Raw genomic sequence first — 7,241 nt, forward strand, 5'->3', positions numbered from 1 at the left:
ACCCAAGAAAGGGAGTGTTTAGTTAGTTGGTAAGACTCGAACGAACATCTGTGAGTTAGATGTTAGATATTTAGACGTTTGATGATTCGGTCATAGTCGTACCTTAGTAAGATACTGCAGCTTTCGTGTAGTATCTTACATTCGTTAGTGTGTACAAGTATAGTAATCGACAATTGTGGGAAAATATAAGGTTGGTTAAACATTTAGAGTTTTCATTCCACTGCAAAACAATGGCAAAAGACTGAAACCGAATTGTTTCAACCACATGAATGGCTCAAAGACCCATAGTTTATCCATTGAAAAAGGGTGCAATATTCCAGCAACATCACGGTGGGGACACCAGAAATGGGCTTCATACATTGTACCCATGTAGGGAATCTAACCAGGGCCTGCGTCGTGATGAGCGAACGCTCGTTAAACGAGGGTGGTCAGGGGTCTCTCAGGGCTCACCAGGCATTTTGCTTGTTGTATAAAGCCGCACTCCAGCAATATGCCAGTATGACGGCAGTCTGTAAATAATCAAGTCTGGACCAGACAATCCAGTGACTGACATCACAAACATCGATCCACGTATTAAAATGGGACCCGGTGACACGCATCAACCAAAATGGGCGGGCCTCACCACCCACCGTTAGTCGCCTCTCAGCCTGGGTTGCTGAAGACATACATCGATCTAAGCACTTATTAAGGATATTATTAAATGACATGCATCAGCCATCACGCGACCATCAGATCTATTTAGACGCCTCATACGACAAGCATGGATTGCTGGCGGGCAGGAATTAATCTTTAGCAACCAATATCTGGTATTCAAAATGTAGTTGAAAAAATAAGTAGTCGCCATACAAACTCAGCTGCCTCCCATGATTGTCAAATGGTCGACATATAAAGGACATATACTGGTTTCACTGTCCAAACACGCTTAGCTCTTTGGGTTTTGTTGGGGTTTTTAATAATTAGGTAGACAGGAGCGCAGTCAACCAGCTCCAAAGTCAAGTTATTGACCAGGGCCCTTATTCTCGAAACGTTCGTAGCCCTAAGAATTCTTAACTTTGATCGCAGCCAATGTGTTAAGAATGGGCTTAAGAAGTTCGTAGGGCTACGAAGGTTTCGAGAATAGCTAGCCTGGGCCTAGATTTTCGAAGCTCTCTTAGCGCTAAGATAGTCGTAAGTTAATGTTAATGTATGGCACTTACGACTATCTTAACGCTAATAGAGCTTCGAAAATCTAGGCCCAGGCGTTTTACATCAAGCAAGGGCATTTGAAGAGCACTTCTAAAGCTGGCCGTCACAGACCGCAGCAAGGACTCCTGAATTTTGAAACATATGGATGAATCAAATAAATAAATCAGTCGTACTGAAAAGTTTTAACCATGTGTAAATTCCATTGTAACAAAGGAGGCAAGCTGATATTACTGTAAGTTCTGTTGACGTAGATTTGCTGTGTTTGATCGAGTGTTTCTAGTTCGGGAACAACCAGGGGTACATATCTGTAGTAGCCTACCCGTGCCGACAACGACACCGATAGCAAAATTAAAAAACTTAATTTAGGTCCATGGGCTCAATTTCGCATGGGTTTAAATACGGGAAATTCTGAAAGTCAGCTGCTGGAAATTTAAAGTATACGGTGAGAATTGAAGGCTTGATCTTATTTCCTCGCTAGTTGTCATAACAGACGGTGCAGTACACAAGTAGAGCGCTGTTCGGCGCTATTCCTCACCTTACAGCTTGAGTTAGATATGACGTGCGTGGGTAACATTCGATAATACTAAACTTTACCAAATATGGAGATATGGATCAGTCAATACAACTTATAAAACAATTTGGTTGTTTTTTGTTTGTTGTTTAACGCCGCACTCAGCAATATTCCAGCTGTATGGCTACAGTCTTTAAATAATCTAGTATGGACCAGGCAATCAAGTGATCAACAGCATGAGCATCGATCTACGCAACTGGGATACGATGACATGTGTCAACCAAGACGGCGAGCCCGACAACCCAATCCTGTTAGTCGCCTTATACGAAAAGCAATTCTAACCCGGATCTTCACAGGTTCTTGGTTGGGAGTATTACTCTAACATTCAAACTGATTTTTATCCTTGGTCTCTCTGCACCATGCATATGATTGTTTTAAGACAAGTGATCAACATCTACAAGCTTTAGCTTATACACATTCCTTTGTTTGAATCTAGTCGTTAGTCGCCTCTTACGACAAACATGGGTTGCTGAAGACCAATTCTAACCCGGATCTTCACAGGTATACTGACTGACTGACTGACTGAGTTTGGTTTTACGCCGCTTTTAGCAATATTCCAGCAACATCACGGCGGGGAACACCAGAAATGGGCTTCACACATTGTACCCATGTGGGGATTCGAACCCGGGTCTTCGGCGTGACAAGCCAACGCTTTAACCACTAGGCTACCCCACCGCCCTTCACAGGTATAAATGTCAAGTACTTTATTCATGCACAATGTGGACATGGTAAATTTAGTAAAGATGGTATACTGCACCTACACATTTCAATGTCATGTATTAAAATTTACTTACGAAACATACACGTTTCACGGTGGCATAATAGGGCCATCTAGGGGGGTGTCTTGAAATTTCAAGTAGTAACTTGAAATTTCAAGATTATAAGTAGAAATTTCAAGATATTTTACTTGAAATTTCAACTTAATGATCGCGTAAAAATCTTGAAATTTCAAGATCTGGCGTTAGTGGTATGTTAAAATTTCAACTTAGTAACTTGAAATTTCGGCATAGTATCTTGAAATTCCAAGATGTTTTACGCGATCATTAAGTTGAAATTTCAAGATGTCGATCTTGAAATTTCAACTTACAATCTTGAAATTTCAACTTACTACTTGAAATTTCAAGAAAAAAAACAAAAAACAGATGGCCCTATTATTCCACCGTACGTTTCAGCTGCGAACGACTATAATTCAAAAGATGTGACTGATAATGGGTTTAAAGGTGCAGATGAAAGGACTCTCACTTCAGTTCACACACACCACGTCTTAAACTAAACTAGTCGAGTTAGAACTAATATGCTTCCCCACAAGTTCAGCCCCGATCGCTAGTAAAGTGTGCCCAAAACATAAATTATAGATGCCTAACATTGTATATATGTTTGTATTCATTACATTTGTGTATAAAAGTAACTCAAGGGACTAAAAGCAATAATGTTTGTAAAGGGGCTGAGACGAGCTGACATTAATGGTGTTTGAAGGGGCACACTAGACTAATCTTTGCAAGGAACAAACTCCGAATATTTGCTATCGGACACGGACCACTCCAGCCGCGCGAATATTGGCGGATCTGAGGAGTTTATTCCGCTTAAACCTGAAATCATACATATTGGCGCCCTAGTTTCGTTACCCACGCACCCGAACACAGCCATATTAAAACTTGGGTCATAGATCTGGGTAGCACGAGATGCACGATATACACGTGATGAACACCGCCTACTGTGCACGAGACGGGTTCAAAACAAATGAAGATATTTTACTGCATCCATTTCACCTGTTGTCAGGCGAATGGGGTTCTTTTGGCTATGTATTTGTCATGCAAAATAGAATTTCCGAAGCTACAACTTTATATGAAAGTGACATTAATTCAGACTTTGAGGAACTTTTGAATGGAAGCATTTCAGCTGTCAGTTTTTACAAGGGGACGAAATACTGTTGGAAATAGCTCTGCGGATGAGCAATTGTTTCTAAATATCAAAGTTTTGAAAACCTTTCAAAAAGAAAGAACCAAAAGCCAGTGGGTGGTGAATATGTTCAATCACCGCCCGTCAATCTCCACGAGGTGTTACAAGAAACAACAAAAAGCAATTAGTATACTCTGAAGGGGTTTCAAAAACAAATTCAGATGGGTTGAAAATAAAATAGTTAAAATAAAGGTTGTGTGCTAAGGCCATCTCAGAATATGTCAATGAAGAGAACCCTGCCCGTTGTCCAGTTAGACCTCACCCAAAAAAAGTATATGTTATTGAGGTGAATGAACAAAATCGTAATTACTTAAAATCTTGATGACAGAAAACTTGTCATCAAGATTTTAAGTAATTAAATGTTGATGAGGAGAGAGAAGGGGAAGTGGTGATTTTAAAGGAGGGGGGGCACCAATTTTGATCTGGAGAGGTAGGAGTAGGGGGTGTCATTCACATTGTACATGCTCCTCCATAAAAATCATCACCCTCCTAGCCACAAAATATGAACGTTCCTAAGCAAGCCATTTTTATATATTGAACAGTATTCCATATATCAAAACGTATCTGCTGAATGTGGGAAGAAATCCCGAAGTAATACAGATCTCAAAATGTTTATAACTTTGGTGCAAGCTCAAGAATGAGTGCGGTGCTGAGAGACCTAAAAATTGTTTCGTGAAGAGTCGGGATTCAAAACACAGCTTCTTGCTTGCCGATGGGCATTGTCGACACATGTCATCGCATCTCATTTGCATAGATCGATGCCCGTGATGTCAATCACGGGATTGTCTGGTTCAGACCCGATTATTCACAAGCTGACGTCATGTAACTGTAATATTGCAATAAGCAACAAACAAACAAACTTACCTGTATACCAACTAACGGCGTCTGTACTCGCGCTTCAACCCCTTGTCAGGATATATCCACTGTAAAGTTGTGGTCTATTAACACGGCATGTATAGTAGATAATACATGATGAGATGAAATGAGACTATATGGGTCGCGTACGGACGCAGCTGTTAAACACGTCAATAATTGGTGTCGCCCATTTATTGATTTTACCAACAGAATAATGTTTTACTTAAGCTTGCAATATTCGCATATGACCGGTTTGGTCGCTTAATGAAACGATATCAAATTACAACACGTACAGCATGGCGACTATTGTCCATTTTCATTCACAGAGATATTTTGTTTGAACAAATACAAATGGTGATAGTGTGGTAGTGTTAACCTGGCTTACTATGTGTCATCGTGCTTCGACATAGATCACAGGCTACCAACCACGGGTTATCGGACCTTGGCTGGATTGTTTATAGAGGGCGTAATGTAGCTGTAATAATGCTGACTGTGACGGTAAACAACGTTCAGTCACTGTTGCAACACTGAGTGAGTGAGTGAGTTTAGTTTTACGCCGCACTCTGCAATATTCCAGCTATATGGCGGCGGTCTGTAAATTATCGAATCTGGACCAGACAACCCAGTGATCAACAGCATGAGCATCGATCTACGCAATTGGAAACCGATGACATGTGTCAACGCAGTCGCAGCGAGCCTGACCATCCGATCCCGTTAGTCGCATCTTACGACAAGCATGGGTTCTAACCAATTATAACCCAGATCCTTACGGGTCTGTTTCAACAGCTTGCTGGAAACAGACCACACGAACAGCCATAGCATGACTCCGTGTGGGGAATCGAACCGGGCTTTTGGGGTGACGAGCTTACGCTTTAACCATTAGGCTAATCCACTGCCTGACTCTGCGATGAAATCCCAGGGAAAGACTGAATGTTTATGAAGGACATAATCCAGGGACGGACAAGCAAACGAAAAACACAAAAGCGGTTTCGGGAGTAAATTTCTTTAAAAACAAAAGATTGACGGAGATCAGTGTAGACAGTTTATTATTCCGTCCAGTATTCGAGCTGACGGAGGTTTCTAAATTAATGAGCCCAAAATTCAGTGATTGATATTATGAGCAAAGATTCCAAAATGCCATGCAATTAATCTGTATATTTCCAGGGATAAATAGCAGTTTTATTTCTATAACGACAGGTATATTGAAGACTAAAGCAACCCACTCGTGACATAATATTGGAATTCATTTCCAGTATAAGTAGTATATCTACACCACACCCTTGGGTGAGGGATTGGTTCAGGAATCGACATATCCCCGTGTTCAGGTTAATGTGACGCTTGCCGCTGACCACCGGGTTCGTATACAAGTCTTTGATTCCACAACACATTGTGTGTGCGCCTAGCAACTGCAAGAACACCCTTATAAAGTACAGTGCGCAGTGGGCAATGCGACAGAGTGAGTGAGTTTGCTGTAACCCTGCTTTTAGCAATATTCTAGCAACATCACGGAGGGGGACACTAGAAATGGACTTCACGCATTGTACCCATGTGGGGAATCGAACCCGGGTCTTCGGCGAGGCGAGCGAACGCTTTAACTACTAGGCTACCCAATCGTCCCCTATACATCAAGTACACACTTTAATCTCCCCGTATAAATTCCTATTTAGGTATTCAGACAGGTAAACGAATAAAATACGGCTTGCATCCTTAACGGGGAGGTGCTTTGAGGCACTGATCCAGGTGGTCAAAATGATAGTAAGGGACTGTTATAACTACCACCTGATCTGACATGGCTGATACAATCCTTTGCAAACACAAGATAAGCACGGGGCAGTTTTCAGTTAGATATTACTAACAGTGACGTTTCTGTTTCTGTCGTTAGAGATTTGTTACCTACGGCCCTGGAGTTAGGTTGATTTTACGTCGCTTTTAGCAATATTCCAGCAATATCACGGCGGGGGTGGACCTCTAAAATTGGCTTCACGCTTTGTACCCATGTGGGGAATCGAATGTCAGGTTCAGAGGGGAGTTAGTTAAAGACTGGAATGACTGTCTTTAAATTTCTGAACAATTTTTTTTGTGTGTACATGTTAATTGATCTATGGAATGTGACTCCAATATGACTTGTGAATTAATCAGCTTCTAAAAAATTATGGGACTATAGCTTTTAAATTTGTTAACCGGGTCATTGCGTTTTAAGTAACTAAACGCCCTCTGCCATCTCTACGTGAAGCAGGTTCGCATCTGTTCACATATACTCAGCAGCAAAAAAAACCGTCAGTACGAATTCAAAATTAGATAGGCACTGTAATCAAATCATTACAGAAATGGACATAATAAGCGGATCAAAAACATTTTTATGTGTACAATATCTTGACACATCAATGAATAACTCAGCACAATATCAAGACATTACGTGAACGCTTGCAGTCCATTCAGACTCTTGACTTCACTATCTAGTGTGACCACCACGAGCGGCAATAACTGCAGCACAGCGTCTATGCATGGAGTGCACCAATCGATCGATGAAGGCCATTGGCACCTGGAACCACACTCTGAGAAAGGCCTGGCGCAATAAATCGTCTGTGTTCGGCCTTGGTATGACATTATTCAGTCTCCTCTGAATTTCATCCCAAAGATGGTCAACTGGGTTTTAATCAGACTAAGGGCT

General features: G+C 41.3%; 1 protein-coding gene across 3 annotated transcripts in view; it reads right to left on the reverse strand.

The window, feature by feature from the left end:
* Positions 1 to 4,681, reverse strand: part of LOC124261601 (potassium channel subfamily K member 16-like) — a 31,678-nt gene extending 26,997 nt beyond the window's left edge. Inside the window, exon 1 of one of the 3 annotated variants that reach the window (XM_046695939.1) lies at positions 4,580 to 4,681. The gene's annotated coding sequence lies outside the window, so the exon portion shown is untranslated. The remainder of the gene's footprint in view (positions 1 to 4,579) is intronic. The other 2 variants (XM_046695942.1, XM_046695941.1) reach the window with 2 other exon arrangements.
* Between the last annotated feature and the right edge of the window lie 2,560 nt (positions 4,682 to 7,241).

This window comes from Haliotis rubra, unplaced genomic scaffold (genome assembly GCF_003918875.1).
Source record: "Haliotis rubra isolate DU_JTF1 unplaced genomic scaffold, ASM391887v1 Scf80, whole genome shotgun sequence".
Taxonomy (NCBI): Eukaryota; Metazoa; Mollusca; class Gastropoda; order Lepetellida; family Haliotidae; genus Haliotis; species Haliotis rubra.